Genomic DNA, 23,292 nt, shown 5'->3' with positions numbered 1-23,292 from the left:
GATGTGATAGGGTTCTATCCCTGATCCTTTCAGTGGAGCCAAAAGGATTTGCTGAGAATCTGGAGATGGGGTACGGAGAGGATTCAGTAGAGACACCGAGATATGTCCACGGGGTCCCAAAGAGTCAGACACGACTGAGTGATGAACACAACAGGTGTGAGACGCTCCCTAGGGGCCTTGTTGCAGGGCCCCCCTCACAGGAGTAGGGCCGTTCTCACCTTCCGAAGCTGACCTCATTCTCCGTGTTCACATGGATTCTGCACTTGTTTAAACGCACTTCCTTTCTGGCCTCTACTGTACCTCTTATTGCGTTGCATTATAATTATCGTTATCTTTTCTCTTCCTTTCATCTCGCTATCCTGCTACTCATCCTCAGCATAATTCCTGATACAAAATAAACAATCAGAAAAAGTCCATCGGATAATTCAAGTCTCTCGGGGCCACAGTCTCCTATGTTCAGTTGTTAGATTTCTTGATACACACTGCTATTTTTTCTCTCCCACAAAAAGAGCTGTTTGGCACACATCGTTTTAATCGATGTGAATTAAATTCTACATTTCTTGGCATGCTTTTTTTCATATTCCCTTGGGCATGTGATGTATCAAGCATGAGTAATATCTGGCACACAGAATCTCTAATAGCTTCCTTGCAATGATCGAGTTCTTGAGAAAGGGACTATTTGGACAGGGAATGCCCCAGTTCCTTGAAAATGGTGCTGACGAGGAGACATGGCAGTATAAACAATGAGCAGTGGATTTGGTTTGGGGGCCCTCAAAGCCTTATGCATGGAAAATTGGAACCATTGCGTAGTATCTTTTTAGCAGCCAGTGAGTCAGTAATGATAGCTTGGCCTCTGAATATTGGATGCATTTATTATGTCTTCCTTTAGTGTTTGGCATATTTTGAAAGGAACATAAAGTAAAAAACTCATTTTAACAAATTCCACCCCACACCTCAAAGACTCAAGTTTTGGGAAAAGCAGTTGCTTATGGAGATAAATTTGGAGACGGAAATGGCAACCCACTCCAGTGTTCTTGCCTGGAAGATGCCCTGGAGAAGGGAAAAGGCTACCCATTCCAGTATTCTCGCCTGGTGGGCTGCCGTCTATGGGGTCGCACAGAGTCGGGCACGACTGACGTGACTTAGCAGCACCCCATACCTCTCCACCTTTACCAGCCCACCAGTCCTTCTCTGCATTTCCTGTTTTGTCAGAACTTAGCCTTAACATATGTTTATGTCTATTCTTCTTCTTTATTTATTTATTTTTTTACATGAATGGGCCCCTGCTGCATTATTTTTTCTATCACATGGGTCAGGAAGATCTGCTGGGAAAGGATAGGCTGCCCACTTCAGTATTCCTGGGCTTCCCTGGTGGCTCAGTTGGTAAAGAATCCGCCTGCAATGCGGGAGACCTGGGTTCGGTCCCTGGGTTGGGAAGATCCCCTGGAGAAGGGGAAAGGCTACCCATTCCAGTATTCTCACCTGGAGAATTCCATGGACTATACAGTCCATGGGGTCTCAAAGAGTCAGACACAACTGAGTGACTTCCACTTCACTGCATTATTTTTTCTGTCACATAGTTTTATTTAAGAAGCACAAGCTGGAATCAGGATTGCCGGGAGAAATATCTATAACCTCAGATATGCAGATGACACCACCCTTATGGCAGAAAGTGAAGAAGAACTAAAAAGTCTCTTGATGAAAGTTAAAGAGGAGAGTGAAAAAGTCAGCTTAAAACTCAACAGTCAGAAAACGAAGATCATGGTATCTGGTCCCATCACTTCATGGGAAATAGATGGGGAAACAGTGAAAACAGTGTCAGACTTTATTTTTGGGGGCTCCAAAATCACTGCAGATGGTGACTGCAGCCATGAAATTAAAAGACGCTTACTCCTTGGAAGGAAAGTTATGACCAACCTAGATAGCATATTCAAAAGCAAAGACATTATTTTGCCAACAAAGGGCCATCTAGTCAAGGCTATGGTTTTTCCTGTGGTCATGTATGGATGTGAGAGTTGGACTGTGAAGAAGCCTGAGCGCCGAAGAATTGATGCTTTTTTTTTTTTTTTCCCAATTTTATTTTATTTTTAAACTTTACAATATTGTATTGGTTTTGCCAAATATCGAAATGAATCCGCCACAGGTATACATGTGTTCCCCATCCTGAACCCTCCTTCTTCCTCCCTCCCCATACCATCCTTCAGAGGCTCGAGACTGAGCTAAATGCCTCACCGGCTCCCAGCACCATCCCATGCTTTTGAACTGTGGTGTTGGAGAAGACTCTTGAGAGTCCCTTGGACTGCAAGGAGACCCAACCAGTCCATTCTGAAGGAGATCAGCCCTGGGATTTCTTTGGAAGGAATGATGCTAAAGCTGAAACTCCAGTACTTTGGCCACCTCATGCGAAGAGTTGACTCATTGGAAAAGACTCTGATGCTGGGAGGGATTGGGGGCAGGAGGAGAAGGGGACGACAGAGGATGAGATGGCTGGATGGCATCACTGACTCGATGGACGTGAGTCTGGGTGAACTCCAGGAGTTGGTGATGGACAGGGAGGCCTGGCATGCTGAGATTCATGGGGTTGCAAAGAGTCGGACACGACTGAGCGACTGAACTGAACTGATATACATATACATCATTATTGTTAAGTACAGTATGTATTTGTATACATATATATTACTCTATGTATTTTTATGCATATGTATATATAGGTATATATGTGTATATATACACAAAGCTGTTCATATATAGGCTCCATGCTAATTATCTGTAGGATACTTTTTAAAGGGCATTTGCTGTTATGATTTTTGATGTATAATTGACAAGTCTGAGAAACCCAGCAGGATACACTGGTGTCCACAAACACAGGCTGTGCAAAATTTAATCAAGTCCCAGTTTCCATTATCAAAGCCTCATTAACCAAGCCATCCACGCTCATTTTGCAATTGTTGGCTGGCCAAAAAGCAAGTAGCAGATGTCGACCTTGCAGAGGTTCACTTAATAGAGCTGAGCTTGATTCAGACTCAATCGCTGCTCCCCGGTCGTCAGAGGGGCCAGCAGGACCGCAGAGGTGACATCACGTGTACACTGCCAACTCCACGCTCAGGCCTGACTCACACCTTTGCCCTGAAAGGCTCTGCTGTGGGTTTGCTCCAGGGTGGAGCGGGGATGTGACTCACCCGATGACTCAGCCCCCACTGCGCCCCCAGACCTGCTGATGGAACTTCCATGCGAGGAGTTAATTCTGTCCCACCCTGCTCACCAGCAAATTGGTAAAGAGCCACAGCCTAGGATGGCCTTTCACCGGGCAGAATGCAGCTCATCCCTGCGAGTCTCCATCCCCACCACCCACTAACCCCACTACCCAGCTCCCTAATGGCACTTTAAACGCAGAGGGGTCATTTAAGTATAATCCATCAAGCCTGGATGTGTAATATTGTGACTACAGATTTCAGCTTAGTCTGTGTGCTTAATTGTGTGTGCTGTGTGTGCTAAGTTGCTTCACTCGTGTCCAACTCTGAAACTCCATGGACTGTAGCCCGCCTGGCTCCTCCGTCCATGGGATTCTCCAGGCAAGAATACTGGTGAGGGTTGCCATGCCCTTCTCCAGGGGATCTTCCTGACCCAGGGATCAAACCTGAGTCTCTTACATCTCCTGCATTGGCAGGCGGGTTCTTTACCACTAGCACCACCTGGAAGCCCCATGTGCTTAATTAGAGGGATATGATTTATCTGTAGATAAATCCACCAGCGTGAGTGCAGTTTGAGCCTCTTTGCTTCTTAGCAGGAAGACAATAGCTTCGCACAGTCTGGCGTAGAGCAGACTTCAGGTTTGGGGTGGGTTCTTTGTCCTCTGCTAAAGCCCCACACTGCTCCCTGCCCCTCCAGAGTCACTTCGTGCGCTCTGGTTGACAGGGTTATGAACGGTACGAGATAAATTCTGTGCTGCCAATTGCTGGTCCTTGGGATTCTTTTGCTTTCTCCCTTCTTTCAGGAGATGCTGCTGTTTCTCCCCAAATTGTCCTTTTCTCCTCAAGTTCCTTGTGGAGTCGGCATCTGCATTAAATCAGTGTCTGGTCTGTGTTTGTTCAGACCTTTCTGTCTCGCCAGAGACTTTTCTGGGACTGGCTCTTTTTGTGGTGGGAGAGGCTACTTCTCTGACATTCAGGAAACTTCATTAGTAGGCTAGGAAAGACCAGCTTTTAGGTGCAATCATCAGAGAGCGTTTTCCCTACACGCCCACACCCACATTGAAATGGGCCCTCTCTATGTCAAATACCATTTCTGCAATTTAAAAGTCATGTGAGACTGGCAGGAGGGTCCTCTCAGCACCTTCCCTCCTGAATCTGGCGCTGCATCCTGGCCTGTGGTTTGGGGTATTAGCAGATGGGAGCTGACATGCTTGAGGAGAAGTGAAACAGGAGGAAGCATGCTTCTTTCCCCATCTGGGTAGCATGTTGTTGCAGGTGGGGCTGGAAGAATACGGCTCTGATCCTCTCCCTCGGGTGATGCTCATTCTGAGCCATGGCTTTAATTTTCCTTTCCTAAATTCTTCCCAGTTGGCCAGTGAAAAGCACAATACCATTTGCAGGAATCATTTTTTAAAATTTCATCCCCACTTCTTCAATCCACCCTTTGAAAGTGCAGCTTGTCAAAGAGAAGCAAGGGCACAGCCGTGCTGTATCCCAGCACACAGTAACACTTGCCGCCGCATGGAAGCTCAGTTTAGGGGAAGAAGGTCCGAGTAGGAGCCTGGATCGCAGGAGGAGACCCCACTGCGGCCTGGAGGAGGTGAGCTAGCCTCTCCTGCCCACCCCCCCGCCCCCAAGGCACATCTTGAAACGGAGCAGTACTCTGCAGTTCTTGCCCCCCATGTTTTCCACCTGCCTTTTGTCTGTGGAAACATGTTAGCCAAAGAATACGTTTAATCAGAGAAGTGAGAACAGGCAAAAACAAAGGAAAACAGTCAAAGGAGACCAAATAATAACTGTACTCATTAAGCAAAGTCAAGGACATTTAGTTCCTTCTCAAGGACCACAGATAACATTCTGAGCTGTATCCTGTGAGCTGTCATAGATGCTGAACACATGGAAGAAGCTAACTACATGATGACTGCACTGTAGCCGTGACATCAGCGGCCACAATTCCAAGAACTGGCCTCAAGGAAATGGGAACAAACTGGCCCTGGAACTGAAGATTAACTGTACGTAAGACCATTAAGATGACGCTGATCAAACCATTGGGGACCAATTTTAAGATGACTGGCAGAGCTCACCATGCTGTTTCGGCATGTAGCCCCCTCCCTCCGTCTATAAAAACCTCTTGTCCACCGATCGTCAGCGGGAGGAGTCGGCCTTTGAACAGGCATCCGTCCTACCCCCCTCCACACCGGTTGCTAGCATCCAAAATAAAACAAAAGTTCCTTCTCACCAGTCTGGCCTCTTTAATGGCTTTTGAGTGGCGAGCAGCTGGACCGCCCTTTCAGTTACTATCTGAAGGCAGAAAGCCAGCTCGGACCTCCCAGCCCCTTCTAGCCTACAATCCAAGCACTTAGTTAATTTGTGATTACACTCATCCTCCCAAGAAAAAGAAAGAAGCACACATAAGTGATTATCCAAGTCCCAAGAGGTGCAGAAGATTACACTAGTGGAAAATCTGCTCTAAGTCAATGATGTAACCAGACCAGATGACCGTCCAAGCCCAAGGATTCCTGGAGTACACGGCTCTCACTCAGAAACGACGGCTGGAGAGAGGGAGTGTGAGCTCGTGTCCAGCGTGCTCAGCACAGCGCAGGAAACAGAGGCACCGAGAGGTGAGAGCTGCTGACAGAAGTGACACTTGTGTTGTTCACTGTCTGTAGAAACTCCTGGTGATGTCATAGTCACGTATGTCGTCTGTCTGTGTGGTTTCCACGGAGCAAACAGGAGCATGCTGCTGCTGCTGCTAAGTTGCTTCAGTCGTGTCCGACTCTTCGTGACCCCATGGACTGCAGCCCACCAGGCTCCTCCATCCATGGGATTTTCCAGGCAAGAGTACTGGAGTGGGGTGCCATTGCCTTCTCTGAGACAGGAGCATACTTTGAATTTAATGTTATATTGTATCTTTCCATGAAAGATGCCTCATTTGAGCTCCTGGACCATGGTCTATCAGATCAGATCAGATCAGTCACTCAGTCGTGTCCGACTCTTTGCAACCCCATGAATCACAGCACACCAGGCCTCCCTGTCCATCACTGTCCATCGAGTCAGTGATGCCATCCAGCCATCTCATCCTCTGTCGTCCCCTTCTCCTCCTGCCCCCAATCCCTCCCAGCATCAGAGTCTTTTCCAGTGAGTTCAACTCTTCGCATGAGGTGGCCAAAGTACTGGAGTTTCAGCTTTAGCATCATTCCTTCCAAAGAAATCCCACGGCTGATCTCCTTCAGAATGGACTGGTTGGATCTCCTTGCAGTCCAAGGGGCTCTCAAGAGTCTTCTCCAACACCACCCACAGTTCAAAAGCATCAATTCTTCGGCGCTCAGCCTTCTTCACAGTCCAACTCTCACATCCATACATGACCACAGGAAAAACCATAGCCTTGACTAGATGAACCTTTGTTGGCAAAGTAATGCCTCTGCTTTTGAATATGCTATCTAGGTTGGTCATAACTTTCCTTCCAAGGAGTAAGCGTCTCCATCTGCAGTGATTTTGGAGCCCCCCAAAATAAAGTCTGACACTGTTTCCACTGTTTCCCCATCTATTTCCCATGAAGTGATGGGACTGGATGCCATGATCTTTGTTTTCTGAATGTTGAGCTTTAAGCCAACTTTTTCACTCTCCACTTTCACTTTCATCAAGAGGCTTTTTAGTTCCTAATTTTACTACAAATAAAAAGTTTAGCATCATGCTTACTCGGGAGAACTGAACAGTCTAGTAAGAAGAGTATGGACTTCATTCAGGTCTTTCTGGAGTTCTTCCTGGCTACAGGAAGTCAGGACCTCGTAATTAGACGGTGCCACCTTGGAAGCAGAGTTCCGGAATCCTGGGATGTTACCTGGCATGGAAAGCTCTGTTTGTGCTTCTGCCTGAGATGCCTGACCAAATCCACTGGTGACTCTTGACCAGGTAGCTGCTCTGCAACCTCAAAGGATATGAAAGGCTTGTCTTGGGTGGTGCCTCAGCCCAAAGGTGTAGAGCCCTGAATCTGATGCTAACTCTTCCGAAGCACAGTTCTTTCCATCTTGTTTGTGACTCCCCATCTGCCCAGCACTGCCTTGCTGCCGCCTCCCTGCCAAGGTGACCTGCCAACTTCAGGCTCAGCCCTGCGAGGATGCAAGCCCACCAGCATCACAGCTGGTGGTCTACTCAGAGCTCCACACTCAAGCGAGTGGGCTCTGGAGCTGGTGTGCTGCCCCGGGTCCACAGCGTGGGCTGCAAGGGGCAGAGCTGATGCTTCTAGAATGCTCGGGGAGTGAGGGTCCCCCACTTCAGTCCTCATCCAGGGTGAGCCCGTCTGTCCTGCTTTGTCCTGGGGGGTCCCTTCAGTCAGCTGAGCCCATCACCTCTCACCCAATACCTGCTCGTCTCTTCTCCCAGGTGGGACCCATCCCTGTGAGAGCTCTTACCTCCCAGGTGTCTGCCCTTTACCCCCAAGGCTGGTCCTTGAACCGACCTGGATAAACTCCCTGATTCTGAAAACCCTGGCTTCCTCGTGGCCCCAGGAGCTCCCCAAGGCAGACCCCATTCTGGGTTAAACTGCTGAACTTGTGAGTCAGGCCTGCCCAGCAGCTCTGCGTGGTCTGACCCCAGCATCTCCCAGCCCTCTGCCCTCACTCCAGGCCCCTCGGCCTTCCTCCTCATCCCACAGGGACCTGTTAACCTCAACCCCAACTCTGGTCCTTTGTAGGAGCTGAGCCTCTGCGCTTGTGCTCTCCCCTCTAATTTCACCTGAGTTGCTCCTTCTTAGGAGAAGGCGATGGCACCCACTCCAGCACTCTTGCCTGGAAAATCCCATGGGCAGAGGAGCCTGGTAGGCTGCAGTCCATGGGGTCGTTAAGAGTTGGACACGACTGAGCGACTTCACTTTCACTTTTCACTTTCACGCATTGGAGAAGGAAATGGCATCCCACTCCAGTGTTCTTGCCTGGAGAATCCCAGGGACAGGGGAGCCTGGTGGGCTGCCGTCTATGGGGTTGCACAGAGTCGGACACGACTGAAGCTACTTAGCAGCAGCAGCAGCTCCTTCTTATCAAGCACATCTCAGCTCACATGTCGCTTTTTCATAAAGACTTTCCCTGATGACCCGTCTCTGTCTCATCCTTCTTTTCAAGATCTCTCCAGAGTCTTTATCACTCACTGACGTGCTCATATTTATCTTCATTATCCTGTGTGTCTTTGTCTGTCTCTGGTCCTACAATTTAAGCTCCGTGAGAGCAGGACCTCACTTGCTCAGCCTCTGCTGCGTCTCAGCACCTGGGACATCTCTCGGTCTGTGGAGCCGCTCAGCTAATGCTTAGACAATGCATGAGTAATAACTTCTTCCACACATGGTTAAAATTCTCCCTTCTCACTTTTAAAACTTGATTTATTTTAAATTTGATTTTATAAAATACATTTATTTTATAAAATAAAATAAGTTTTATTTTAAAACTTTATTGTGAATAAAGCAAAATCACTTTCCAAGGCATTCTCCATTATCTCTCTGCCCTCTCCCCCATCTTTCCCTTGGCTGGGCCCGAGGCCCCGTGCACAGGCAGAGCTGGCACAGAGACCTGGGTGGGGGAGCTGGGCAGTCAGGCGGAGGCACTGCTGGACCAGTGGGTGGAGCGCCAGGCTGGGTGCCAGGCTGGGTGCAAAAGGCTGGGAGACTGAGTCCTACCCCCTGTGAGGGCAGTAATGGGTGACAAACTGGATTGGCTTGAACCGTGAGAGAAAGAAACTCCACGGCCCCCCTGGAATGAGAGGATTAGTTGAAAACTGTTTGCAAGAGGGCTAGAAAGCCAGGCTGCCCTTAGGAAGTAGTGGCTCTGAGAAGAGCCCCTCTCAGATCTCACGTGGATGCTCCAAACACACAGCCCACACACCCAGGACCATGGTGACCACCAGCCCACACACCCAGGACCATAGTGACCATCAGTTCACACGCCCAGGACCATAGTGACCATCAGCTGACACACCCAGGACCGTAGTGACCATCAGTTCACACACCCAGGACCATGGTGACCATCAGTTCACACACCCAGGACCATAGTGACCATCAGTTCACACAACCAGGACCATAGTGACCATCAGCTGACACGCCCAGGACCATAGTGACCATCAGCTGACACGCCCAGGACCATAGTGACCATCAGTTCACACGCCCAGGACCATAGTGACCATCAGTCCACACACCCAGGACCATGGTGACCATCAGTCCACACGCCCAGGACCAAACTGACCGTCAGCCCACATGCCCAGGACCGTAGTGACCATCAGCCCACATGCCCAGGACAGTAGTGACCCTGATCTGCAGTAGAGAGTAAAGTGTAGACAGTGCACAGAGTGTCAAGGAAACTAGATTCAGGAGCCTTCAGATGAAATCTAATGCATCTACTATTCAATATAATTCTGACTCCTAACAATGATATAAACTTTGCATCCTCTGGGACATTTTCTTTACGTTATCTTGCTTAATCCTATAGCAACCTCACATAGGAAGCAGAGCAAATAATACCATCCTCACTGTTGAGTAAATGGAAACTCTGAGTGGTTACGAAATTGACCAGTGTCATACATGTCATCAGGCTCTTACAGGCTCAGTAGGCTCAACTGAATCCGAGAAACTGCTCTCTCTAAGTGTTCACTTTGAGTAACTTATATTAACCCCAAGTCCTTTCCATAAAGTTGTAATTATTTATTTTATAAAAAAAATCTTAATTTATCAAAAGAATATGATACGACTTATTTAAACAGCAAAGTCCTCTCGAGGTACACTAAAATAGTTTAAAACATCTTTCCTGATGTATGAAACTGGTGCATTTAAATGATCAGATTTATTGTGTGAATTAAATAAGCAAACTGGACGATGTAAGGAATTCCCAGAAATCAACAAGAAAAGGCAAACAAAATAAAAACGGACCAAACATTTTACTAGCTGAGTCATGGAGAAGGAAGCCCGGAAGCCAAGCAAACATCTGCTTGAGAAGCAAAGCTAGCCCCCCTCTCCACATCCTCCTGGACTCGCGGCTGCCCACAGGGACCATGGTTCCCTGGCCATGCCGTCTAAGGATGCGGTGAGATTTTGCCAGTGGAAGGTTCGCAGAAGGAATCTGTGCAGTTTCTGCCTTGTTTGCCAATAAGAAAATTGCTTTCCCAGAAATTCTCTAATTTTTTCCCCAAAGTTAGTATGTGGCAACTGCCCAACTTCAGCCACTGGGACGAAGAGGATGACCTAAGCGATGGCAATGTGACAACAGGGAGGACCCCTGACTAAGCATGGGGCAGGGCCCCCAACACACCAGCCTGACCGCCCATGCAAGGTGGCGACGCAAGAGAGAAGAACTGGAGCAGCTCAACTTCACCCTGAATAACACAAAGTTCCACCCAACGAGTGGTCTGGGAAATTCAGATTGAAAGCAGATGCCATCTCATACCCTAAAGTTACCAACATTTTAAAAGTTCAATGATACTAAATATTGGCAAGACTCTGGGAAATAGGAAACCCACGTATAGTTCTGCCAGGAGCATAAATTGGTACAACCATTCAGAACACCATTTGTCAATATTACTGATGTGGAAAATGACCACCTCTACAGCCTTCACTTCCCTTCTAGGGACAGTAAACTTACATATGGAGACCATCGCTGCGGCAGTTCCAGCCTCACTTTCATTAGCAAAATTGAGAACAGTCTGAAAGTCTAGGGATAAGGGATGGATAAGTTGTGATACTTTCACACAGTTGAGCACAATCGACTTTAAACTTGATACACTGCATCCACGCGCACCAGCATGAATAAATTTCAAAACCATGGAACACCGAAGAGAAAAACAGTTGAAGAATATGTACAGTGTGATAGCACTTGGTGAAACAGAGTATGCAAAGCATAACAGAGTATTGCTTTGACTACATGTTTGTGGTAAGAATATAAAAGTGTGATGGAAGAATACTTACCAGATTCTTGATGTGGTTGTCTCTGGAGAAGGAAGGTAAGATGGATCTGTGGAGAGAAACAAGGAGGTTTCAACATTGTTCACAGTGTTTTATTTCTTGTGTGAAAAGATGTCATGCAAAAATAAATTTTGAACTTTTAAATAACATAAAAATTAAAATTCTACATCTAATTTTCAGGATTATGCTTTTTGCACAAAGCATCCTGCACGTGTGTCTTCCTGGTGATGAAAAAATAGAGTGTCTCTCAGGAACAGCCACCCAGAGGTCAGGTTTTATCTGGCTTTTGAGAACACCTGGTTCATTTGGGCTGGGAGAAAACTCTGGGCCTTCTGCTTAGTGCATCACTCAGCAGCTAGTGTCCTCAAATCATACATGACATTCCCTATGCAATAGGAGGGCTTCCCGGGTCGCTCAGCTGGTAGAGAATTTGCCTACAATGCAGAAGACCCTGGTTTGATTCCTGGGTCGGGAAGATCCCCTGGAGAAGGGATAGGCTACCCACTCCTGTATTCTTGGGCTTCCCTGGTGGTTATGCATGGATGTGAAACTTGGACCATAAAGAAAGCTGAGCACCAAAGAATTGATGCTTTTGAACTGTGGTGTTGGAGAAGACTCTTGAGAGTCCCTTGGACTGTAAGAAGATCAAACAGTCAATCCTAAAGGCAATCAACCCTGAATATTCATTGGAAGGACTGATGCTGAAGTTGAAACTCCAATACTTTGGCCACCTGATTCAAAGAGCTGACTCATTAGAAATGACCCTAATGCTGGGAAAGATTGAAGAGGGGAGGAGAAGGGGAAGACAGAGGATGAGATGGTTGGATGGTATCACTGACTTGATGGACATGAGTTTGAGCAAGCTCTGGGAGTTGGTGATGGACAGGGAAGCCTGGTGTGCTGCAGTCCATAGGGTCACAAAGAGTCAGACAGGACTGAGCAACTGAACTGAATTGATGCAATAAGAAGCTTTCGGCCTCTTTTCCAAAAAGATAACATCTTTCACAGCTGTCAGAACACCTACATTTACCTCCAGACTCTTGTGGTCAGCACAAGTTTGATTCCCACTTGTGTAATAATAAACCTGGTTAAAGGGTTTATAGTGCAGCCTTGAGGCTCCATGTGGTTTGAGCGCCCATAACCCCCAGGAACTGGAGATCACATCCTCTGGCCTACAATGGGACATGAGATGGGTGGTGGGGAGGGCGTTTGCCTTCCATTCTGCCATGAATATTCTGGGCTTTTGCTCTTCTAACTGTAGTACCAGGTGATAAAGGTGACTTAATTCTTGTTAGTCACACACAAATCAATCCTTGGAATGATTATTGTCAAACAATTTTCCTTTTTTGTTATAAAAGGTTAAACATTACTGCCAAAGATAAAATCAGCCATCATAATTTCATGACCATTAATAGTTCAGTGAATAACTTTTCAGATTATTTTATTTTGTCTAAAATAATATTAAGCTATATATACACCAGTTTAGCCCTTTTCACTTAAGATTCTATCATTAACTTATTTCCATGTCATTACATTTTCTTCACAGGTGCATTTTTATAGTCACATAGCATTATATAGGGAGAAGGCAATGGCCCCACTCCAGAACTCTTGCCTGGAAAATCCCATGGACGGAGGAGCACGGTGGGCTGCAGTCCATGGGATCGCACAGAGTTGGACACGACTGAAGTGACTTAGCAGCAGCAGCAGCATTACATAGGGCTTCCCAGTGGCCTGCAGTGCAGGAGACGTGGGTTTGATCCCTGGGTCTGTAAGATCCCCTGGAGGAGGGCATGGCAACCCTCTCCAGTATTCTTGCCTGGAGAATCCCACAGACAGAGGAGCCTGGCAGGCTACAGTCCATAGGGTTGCAAAGAGTCGAACATGACTGAAGCAACTTGGTATACACCCATGCACAGCATTATAACTTGTCCTGAATATCAGTTTATTTCAGGAATAAACAACTTCAGGCTGAACTCTGCCCAGGGTCTGTTTCCTGGGGAACCCATGAAGGTGGTATCAGCAGTGGGCTGACAGAGAGCGTGGACTTTTGGAACTGGTTCGCGTGCTATCTGGCTGGCAAAGACCACCCCTTGTTGGTGGTAAATTAAGCACCAACAGCCCTTGCCACAAAGTGGCTCTCGATAGTGGACTGACTAGTGTCTCCAAAGATTCTCGTGCACCTAGAACTTCAGAACAGGACCTTGTTTAAACATAGTGTCTTTGCAGATGGAATTAGCTAAGGACCTCAAAATAAGATTTAGGATTGGCCTTAAATCCGGTGATTGGAATCCTTGCCAAAGGGCAGAGGGGAGACACAACATCAGGGAGACGTAAGGAAGAAGGCATGAGAGACGGAGGCAGAGGCTGCAGTCGTGCAGCCAGAGGCCGGGATGCCAGGAGCCATGAGAAGCAGGGAGAGGCGAGGAAGGGTCTTCCCCGAGCCCTAGGCGGAAGCACGGTCTGCTGACACCTTGATTTCAGCCTTCTGGCCTCCAGCACCGTGAGATAATGCACATTTGTTGTGTAAGCCTCCCAGTTTGTCATCACTGCCCAGGGAAACTAATCTGGTTGTGGAAATTTTGCCAGCGACCATGGAGACGGTGGAAGGTGCCCGATGTGTGACAAGTTTGGGGGCAACAGCAACTCCAATAGTGGAATTCAATAGCTGAGCTCAGCTGACTCTCTAGAAAAGGTCAGGAAAATCTTTACATGCAATTTACAGTGACTGAGAGTCAGAGAAGCCAGAGGACATCTTTACAGCAACAATGAGGGCCCCACCTCCCAGGGGGAGAAGGCAGAGGAAGACGATCCCCAGGCTCAGGACCTAACCGCCAGGACAGCAGAGTCCAAGAAGGGGAAACATCCTGCCAAGGACAGCTGGGCTGATTTCAGCTCCCCCTTCAGCCTTGAAACTCCTAGAGCCCCTAACCCTCTGGGCCCACAGAAGCGAGACACCTCCCCACACGAAGGGCAGCATCCCACCTCACCCTGCTTGCAGGGAGTGCAGAGACCTCCACCCACAGGACACGAGCGCCGTCAGACCTGACTGCCACCTCCTGACCCCTCATCCTATAACTGTGACTAAGTTTCAGCATAGCTCAGCCCTGAGGATACAGCGTGAACCTGCATCGCTCATCATCCTGTGGTTTCATGGGACCACGGCTCCCGGGAGCTGCCCCTAAGGGCCTCCCTACAAACCTCCCTCCAGGGGCACAGTCTCCATCTGGGAAACCCTACCTGAGACAGTGCATACTGGTCCATGAAGTCTGGGTACTCACATACCTCTTCACGCTTTTAAGCAAGTTTCCATGTGTTAAAAAGGGAGACAGGGAGGCGAGCGTAGTGAAACTGACACCTGTGAATCCATCTGGCAGATGGACAGTTTTAAGGGCCCCATAGCCAACACCTGCACCCTCTGTGCTACAGGTCAGTTTATCAGTGACCTGAAGAACAGCTGACCGGTAAGAGCTCTGTGCGCGCTTACAATTTGCTGATTGAAAGCCTGCTCGCGTGCCTGCTAAGTCGTTCGGTCAGGTCTGACTCTTTGCAACCCTATGGACTGTAGCCCGCCAGGCTCCTCTGTCCTTGGGATTCTCCAGGCAAGAACACTGGAGTGGGTTGCCATGCCCTCCTCCAGGAGATCTTCCCAACTCAGGGACCGAACCTGCATCTCCTTCAGCTCCTGCATTGAAGGCAGATTCTTTACCACTGAGCCACAGGGGAAATCTGTTTGAAAGCCTGCTTGACACTAAAAGCAGGCTCTGCACACCAGGGCCCTCTTGCATGTCAGAAACAAAGGGCTCTCGGGAGAGTTCAGGTCTACAGAGGCACATTCATGCTTGTAGATTTGTGGGTTTAGCTTTTTCAATTAGGTCATCTCTCATCTCTAGGTTGTAGAGCACTGAGAACATGCAGGTGAGGTCATGGAACATTTATCAGGATTGATGACAATTTCTGGGGTCCCTGGGAACCACTCCAAGGGAGGCCGTGGATTTAAAGTCCATTCGATGTGCGTCTTCCCTGTGAGATGATCTGGGGCTGGAGGGAGAGTTAAATCATTCCTTAACACAACAGAAAACTAATTCTCACGGTGCTGTGACCCCGGGGAGAACTAGCAGTGAGACTTCTATTTCAAGCTGAAAGGCTCTGGCAACACTGAAGTCCAGTTAAGAAAGTTCAGCGGTGTTGGCATGAAAGAAGCTTAAGACCTAAGGCAAACTGATTTTGTTCTGTAAAACCACCAAGAAGGTGAAAAAACAACCCAGAGAATGGGAGAAAATAATTCCAAATCCCTTATCTGATGAGGGACTGGTGTTCAGAATACACAAAGAACTCTTGGAACTCAATAATAAAGAAATAAATAACCTAATTAAAATGAGTTTTTGAATAGACAGTTCTCCAAAGGAGATGTACAAACAGCCAATAAACTCATGGAAAGATGTGCAACATCCTTTGCCTCTAAGAAAATGCAGATCAAAACCATTAGGAGGCCAAATTCAGGAAAGATAATTATAAGTGTCCATGAGGATGGGAGGAATTAGGAACCCTGTACACCACCACCAAAAACGTAAGTTAGTGCAGTTGTTCAGGGAAACAGTTTGCAGTTCTTCAAAAGTTTAAACGTAGAGCTACCATACAACCCAGCAACCCCGCCTTGGTATGTAATCAAGAGAAATGACAGCATCTGTCCACACAAAAGCCTACACACAGTGTTCATAGTAGCCCCCAAGGTGAAACCAGCTTAAGCATCTATCAACCAGTGAATGGATAAACAGCATGTGGTCCATCCATACAGTGGAATATTATTCAGCCACAAAAAGTGTGAAGTACTGATATACGCTACAACATGCATGAGCCTTGATGAAAAAAGGCAGAAGCCAAACACAACATATCATAGGATTCCATTTCTAGGAAACATCCGGAATCTAACGAGACCGAAAGCAGATTTGTGGTTGCCGTGAGTTGAGAGATGATTGATGTGAGAGACGGCTAATGAGTAGGGGGTTCTTTCCGAAGTGACGAAACGGTCTGAATTTATATTGTGATGATGGTTGCACAATTCTTACAATATATTAAAGCCACTGAATTGAATTCTACACTTTAAGTGGGTGAATTTCATGGTATATGAATTATATCTCAATAAAAATGCTTAAAAACTTTAATGGGCTTCATTTCATCTATTTCTTCTCTTGGGTGGGAAGAGCTGCATGTGGATGGGAAGTTAATGGGAAAGGCCTTGTCAGGGCTGTCTGGGTGGTAGCTTTGCTACAGCAGGAACTTCTCCTGTGGATCTGCTTCTTTCCCGTTCCATGCTCCTGGTGTCTTTGTGGTAGGTTACATTATTTTTCAGCAGATATCCCCTCTCGCCTCCAAGTCTGACCTACCTCCCTCCTTCTCCACACCAGGAGAAATGCATTTCCTGGGGAACTGGGTTTGGCTGGCTGGTTCGCTTCAGCTAATGGAGTGGGGAAAGCAGTGGCTTCTGCTCATTCCAAGTGGATGTTTGAAGAATCATGGGGATTTCCCGCCGGCCCTGTCTCCCTCAGCCCAAGTCCATCAGATGGAGTTTGTGGGGCAGAACGGAAGCCAACAGCAGCGTGAGCAGAGCTACCTGACTGTCCGTGACTCCAAGGGAGAAATAAGTGCTGTAAGTTGCCGATGTTTTCCTTACACAGCGTTATCACAGTGAAACCTGACTGATACAATCATTACTTTATCCACTCAGAAAACGTATTTAGAGTGCTGCCATACATTGGATTTTGTGGTTTTTTTTTTTAATGAACAAGACCATCTTTTCTCTTTGCATCTAAAAGGTAAAACGGAAAAAGACCAGCAAAATACAAAATATGTGGTCAGCGAGACAAGAAACACAAAACACAAGGGCTGTGGTGCAGAAAGAGATCACTTCTGACTCAGGAATCACAGAACATCTAGAAGGAACGAACATTTCCATGATCAGTTATTTCAGGAGACGAAAGCCCAGTCGTACACAAATTGTGCTCCTCCCTGGATGCTACTGCAGACAAAGAGCAGCTGGAACTCTCAAGACTTCCCCAGATGTGCCCTTTGCCCCAGCTGTGAAGTGGACAAGCCTCTGGCGCTGACATCATTCTCGGAGCAGAAGGAAGTGGGCAGGGAGATCATGAACTGACTGGAGCAACCCTGCGGTGATAGCTTTAGTTGAAACTGACTCAATTTTCTAGATTTGGGAAGAATGGGGGGCCCAGATAGACTTGACTTTCAATTATAGGAAAATATAGGCAGTTAGGTTTCTGGGCCCTGCGTGTCACACTGCACAACGAAAGGGAACAGCTCCACCGAACGAGCGTAATCTTAGAGAGCCAGGGGCTTAGGTTCCCGACCAGATGGCTTGCCCCCTTAGATAACTATTCCATTTGCTTAAAAAAGGCCAGCAAGTTTTCCATATGCAGTGTGATGACCAAGTGCCAAGGAAAAACACCAAACCCCAGAGAAAAATCAACACCCCTGCTTTTTTCTATATTTAAGCCTTGCTTTGGAAATGAGGAATTTCCTCCCAAACATCTCTATGAAAACATCTCTACCCACACACTCCGCTTTTTGAAAGAATGTGCATTTGAAAAAGAAAACCTGAATGTACCTTTACCACAATATGCTGAGACAGACCACACACACCTGGTGAAATTACACAGACGCTTTTGACAGTCTGAATTTTAATTTTGACTTTAGAACATTTTCATGAAATCAAAATAATAAGAAAGCGTGCTCTCCAATTTCTTTCAGTCGATTTTAGGATAATCTCTAGGTCTCCAGGAGGTTTCAGTACAATCCTGCATTAATGGGTTTAGGAGATTGATTTTGGCGTCTGCAGCAGCTCCTGTGGGAGCCCCTGGTGACCCTGGGTCTGCTCTGGGCTGCCCCAGGAGTTCCCTGGGGCTCCGGGCCAGTCCCCTCCTGCCTCTCGAGCTCATTCCTCATCTTTAAAATGTGTGGGCTCTGGGTGACCTCTGAGCCCTTTCCAGCTGCCACATCCTTTGAGTCCACTTTTTTTTTCCATAAAATTTTTAGATTCATAGCTGGACAATTGAATTCTGAAGACTGAAAACTACTTTTCTCCCAATAATGTATGTTTTGATCAAAGTCCAGTGGAGCTAATTTTATTCATCTTCCCACAGGTTGATTCAGAACTTATCTTTATAGTTAAGCACATACAAATGGGGTGTTAACGCTGGAGGAACCATGCCATCCTCTGCAAACTTGCCTCTTGGATCAGTTAACTCCACCTCGTAGGTTACAGGTGACTGACTGTTGGTCAGTCAGTCAGTCCCTAGGTCAGTCCTTATCTCACAGGATAAGGAAAAGTCTTATCCTGTGAGAAGAGAGAATTAGCAGAATTTTCCATCAGGAAGAAAAAGTGAAAGTGAACGTTGCTCACTGGTGTCTGACTCTTTGTGACCCCATGGCCTATACAGTCCGTGGAATTCTCCAGGCCAGAATCCTGGAGTGGGTAGCCTTTCCCTTCTCCAGAGGATCTTCCTAATCCAGGGATCGAACCCAGGCCTCCCGCATTGCAGGCGGATTCTTTACCAGCTGAGCCACAAGGAAGTCCATGGGGTCAGCAAGAGAAGCAGTAACATTTCGGAAGAGACTGCCAAGTACAGACTACTGCCTAATCCTTTTATTCCCACGGAGCTTTACCGGCAGATTCAAAGGTAGGGTTGAGTTTGGGGCAGCTAACAGTATTGGTGGCTTTCCCTGGTGGCCCAGTGGTAAAGAACTCACTTGCCAATGCAGGAGACGCTGGTCCCGGAAGATCCCCTGGAGAAGGAAATGGCAACCCACTCTGGTATTCTTGCCTGGGAAATCCCATGGATAGAGGATCCTGGTGGGCTGCAGTCAATGGGGTTGCAAAGACTAGGATGTGACCTAGTGACTAAAAAACAACAGTATTGGTAGTCTACATGCGGGTACAGTTCTCTTGAACACTTACTTTGTGCCAGACGCTGTCCTGAAAACGTCCCGTGAATCAATTAATCCTCAAAATAACCTCACAAAGTAATATTCTTACAGATGAAAACACAGGATAGGTAAGTTGTCTCAGATTGCAGGGTAAATGGCAGGGCTGGGATTCGAATCTCCACAGAGCCCAGCCCAAAGAACAGGAAAGTCTGTCCCTGGAGCTCAAGGGTGAATTTGGAGACAAACTCAAACCACCAAACCACGGGGTGGGGCTGATGTTTGGAATTGTAGGGGGCAGGGTGGGGTGACTGTATTTAACCTTCTTCCTTCATCTGCCTCGAGGGAATTTAAATTGCTGCAACACAAATGTCAAAGGGAAAAGAAAAGACTAACATTTAGATGCTGACTTTCCAAGTAGGATATTTCAATTACAAGACAGGCTGATACGATATGAGGGGAAGGAAACTGGACTCATGCCTGGCTGGCGTCCAGCCCAGAGTCCACCTGGGGGCGGGGACCATCAGGAAGAAACAAGAACAGCCCCCGGACTTCTCCCGAGTGAGGTGGGGATGACACGGCCAACAGTGTTTTATATTAAAAAGTTTTAAAAATTCATGTGGTTAAATCTGTACATTTTCTGTTATGATTTCTGCATCTGTCTACATGTCTAAAAAAGTTCTTTCTGGATGTCTGCTTCCTGGCTCCCTTACAGCTTAAACGTGAAGAGCCAGGTTCTGAGTCCGGGGAAGGTATGATAGAATCCTGGTTCTGCCCATCACTGACTGTGAGGAGTTCCCTTGCTCTGCTTCCTCAAGTATAAGCCAGGCACTGCAATGAGAGGAGTATGCTCCCATTATGCAGATGGGAAAACTGATATTCAGAGGGGAAACTGCTTGTGCAGAGGTGCCCAGTAAATGGAGCTGGGATTGGACACCAGTTCTCCTGTGGTCTTACCAATTACACTTATGCTGATTTATAATACATGGAACACCATGGTTTTATTTTTGTTATATTTTTGAAGACGTTTTGCCAGCCTTCTATCTGAGACGCTGCAGCTATCCTCAAAAGTGACGCTCCGGCACAGTTTTCCTTGCGGACATATCTCCTAACCCTGGTGTTTGAACCACATCTAGGTTCTGGCAGCGTCTCCCGAGGCCTTAGTTATCCTGTTTGATCAGCCAGCTTCAAACAGTCTGGGTACACAGACCGTCTTGGGAGACCTACAAAGGACGGGGGGGCAGACAGAGATTAGAGCAGATCTTCCGTTTAGTTAAGGGCTCTAAGTATGTTCTTCTCTGTGTCAGGAATGAAATAAATGCATGTAAACAGGTGATAAGAAGATTCCACCCCGCCAGGGTTGCTTGAAGCAAGACCTGTTTGGAGACGATATGGGTTCATTCAGAGCCTGTTTCCAAGTTTTCATTTAATTTGATTAGAAACAGCTGGAAGATCAGAACAGCTGCGTAGTCTCTCCAGTGATGCAGAGGGAAAGAATATTCAAGTGACAGAACCGCAAGTCACCAGCCTGGCTTGACTCACACAGGAAAAAATTGAATTAACAGATTACGAACCCCAACTTTCTCATCCACTCTCAGCTTTCATGCTCAGTCGTGTTCGACTCTTTGCAACCCCGTGGACTGTAGCCCGCTGGGCTCCTCTGTCCATGAGATTCTCCAGGCAAGAATACTGGAGTGGGTTGTCATTTCCTCCTCCAGGGGGATCTTCCTGACCCAGGGATTGAACCCACATTTCCTGGGTCTCCTGCATTGGCAGGCGGATTCTTTACCACTGTCCCACCTGGGAAGCACTTCTCAGCTTCATGTCTGTTCAAATTAACATTGCTCCACGTGGCCACCTCCTGCAACGATGCTAATTATTACATGACTAATATCCTTTTTGTTTTTACATAGGGGTTTTAAAAGTATTCATTTCAATGTAAAGTTTCTAACAGTCAAAAACAAGGACTTCCATTATTCAGTCATGAGCAGAGGGGAGGGGCTTTTCTCCACATAATAGAGGGCTTGGTGTGGACCCAGTTCTGAGAAACCAGCTCGTGGTGACGGGGAGGGAGAGGCTAGTTCCGTCACCGGAGGTTCAGCCACATTGTCAGTGCAATCAGTGACCTGCAGATTCCATGCTGAAGCCGGGCTCCAGCCCCACCCTGGAGGCCCTCCTCCCAGGCAGTGGTGCAAACTGTCCTCAGATCCTTGCTCAGATCTACTACTTGACTCACAGAGAAGCTGAGAGAATTCTTTGCTAATCTTTTCTAATCTTCACTTGCATAGTGTAAACGATTAAATCAAAATGCTGAAAGTGTCAACCTCACAAGCCGCTGTCAGAATAAACAGGAAAACTTGCATATAGTGTTTTAAGACTGACATCCCCTGGACTGCAGCACGCCAGGTCCCGCTGTTCATGGGATTCTCCAGGCCAGAATACTGGAGTGGGTTGCCATTCCCTTCGCCAGGGGATCTTCCCAACCCAGGGATCGAACCCAGGTCTCCTGCATTTCAGGCAGACTCGTTACCATCTGAGCCACTAGGGAAGCTGTTGAAATAAATCAAGTTACCTTTAAATGATGAAAACACTTAAAACTGCCTAATATGTAAAAATATAGAAAAGGAAGGCAGTTACAGAGATATAAAAAGTGGCCCATAATCTCAGCACCTCCAGACAACCACTATCAACATGCTGTTTTCCCCCAATATAATTATTTCATTCTTTCTCCCGCTCTCTCCTCTCTGTCCTCTTCTTTCCCTCTCTCATCCAGAGGTCGTCCCGTTCACCTTCCCTCACGATGAGACGGGGGGTGAAAAGGGAGACAAGGATCCACACGCCTGGCCTTGGAGCTCCACACACCACGTGCTCCTGGCCCCAGGGACCTAGAATCTCCATCAGCTTCCTTGTTAATTTCCCACAACTATCTCAGTAGAAGTTAGAGGACATCCATCTGTGAGCAGGGATGGAAAAGACCCTGAGGCTAGGAAAGATTGAAGGTAGGAGGGGAAGGGGACGACAGAGGATGAGATGGTTGGCTGGCATCACGGACTCAATGGACATGAGTTTGAGCAAGCTCCGGGAGTTGGTGATGGACACGAAGGCCTGGCATGCTGCAGTCCATGGGATCACAAAGAGATGGACACGACTGAGTGACTGAACTGCACTGAACACGTAGATGCGAAGGGCTGACTTTTCCATGTCTGCCTGGCCCCAGCTGAGCTCTCCAAGTCCTCAGTGGTACCCCCAGCCCCCCGGCCACCGCTCCAGGGGCTCTTACGCTGCCCTATCCAGGCAGGTTTAAGTTTCCCTTTAAACTGTCTCCTGTGGGGCAGAGACAGGCAGGGTCACCAAGGATTATGTTTGCTCATCAGTAATCCCAGCTCTCCTGCAGTTAAGCAAGGCTGTGCGACTAGTTCCCTCTTTGCTTGCGGACAAGAAGGCCTTGTGTTCCACCCAGACGGTGCAGCTACAAGACAGAATCTGAGGGATTACGTGTCGCAGAACTTCTGCTGACTCATGTGAGGCATGTCACGTGACAGAGAGGACTGAACGTTTGTTTAAGCCTTTAAAATTTGGGGCTTATTGCTGCAGCACAATCTAGCATATTCTGACTAATACAGTTGGAGGGATTCTCTCAGCTGGCACTATACTTTGATCTTTTTTTATCTTTAAAAATAAAGACTTGATCATAGTTATTTCCTTGCTTAAAATGATCAGGAGCTAGCCTCACCTAAATGGTGAGGTCCAAATGCTTTCAGCCTAACTGGTTCAGTTTATCCTCATGGGCTCATCTCCTGGTGTTCTGACCCCCAACCTAGAGCCTAAATTGCAGGCACACTGACTCCTAAGTCTTTCCCGAGTTTCCATTTCCTGAAGGGGCTTCAGTCACTGAGTGTGTCTGACTCTTGCAACCCCATGGACTGTAGTCCGCCAGGCCCTGCTGTCCATGGGATTCTCCAGGCAGGAATACTGGAGTGGGTTGCCATTCCCTTCTCCAGGGGATCTTCCCAACCCAGGGATAGAACCAGCATCTCTCACATCTCCTGCACTGGCAGGGCTCTTAATCACCTGAGCTACCAGGGAAGCCATACCTTTCCAGCACATCTCGCCCTTTAAATGCTACCAGGCCTTTGCTCGTGCTTGGTTTTCCTTTGCTTGGTTGACACTGCGTTTCTCACTTAGCGTACTGTTAGGTATCCTGTAAGACTCAATTCAAATATGACATCT

The 23,292-nt window shown here is 47.4% G+C and overlaps 1 protein-coding gene across 3 annotated transcripts in view; it reads right to left on the bottom strand.

The window, feature by feature from the left end:
- Positions 1 to 23,292, bottom strand: part of PSD3 (pleckstrin and Sec7 domain containing 3) — a 596,024-nt gene that overhangs the window by 538,323 nt on the left and 34,409 nt on the right. For all 3 annotated transcript variants that reach the window (XM_024986357.2, XM_024986358.2, XM_059882381.1), the window contains exon 2: positions 11,131 to 11,176. The gene's annotated coding sequence lies outside the window, so the exon portion shown is untranslated. The remainder of the gene's footprint in view (positions 1 to 11,130; positions 11,177 to 23,292) is intronic.

The sequence above is a fragment of the Bos taurus genome, chromosome 27 (genome assembly GCF_002263795.3).
Source record: "Bos taurus isolate L1 Dominette 01449 registration number 42190680 breed Hereford chromosome 27, ARS-UCD2.0, whole genome shotgun sequence".
Lineage (NCBI taxonomy): Eukaryota > Metazoa > Chordata > Mammalia > Artiodactyla > Bovidae > Bos > Bos taurus.
Note: the sequence above shows the minus strand (reverse complement) of the source record. Positions and strands in the feature narration are given on the sequence as shown.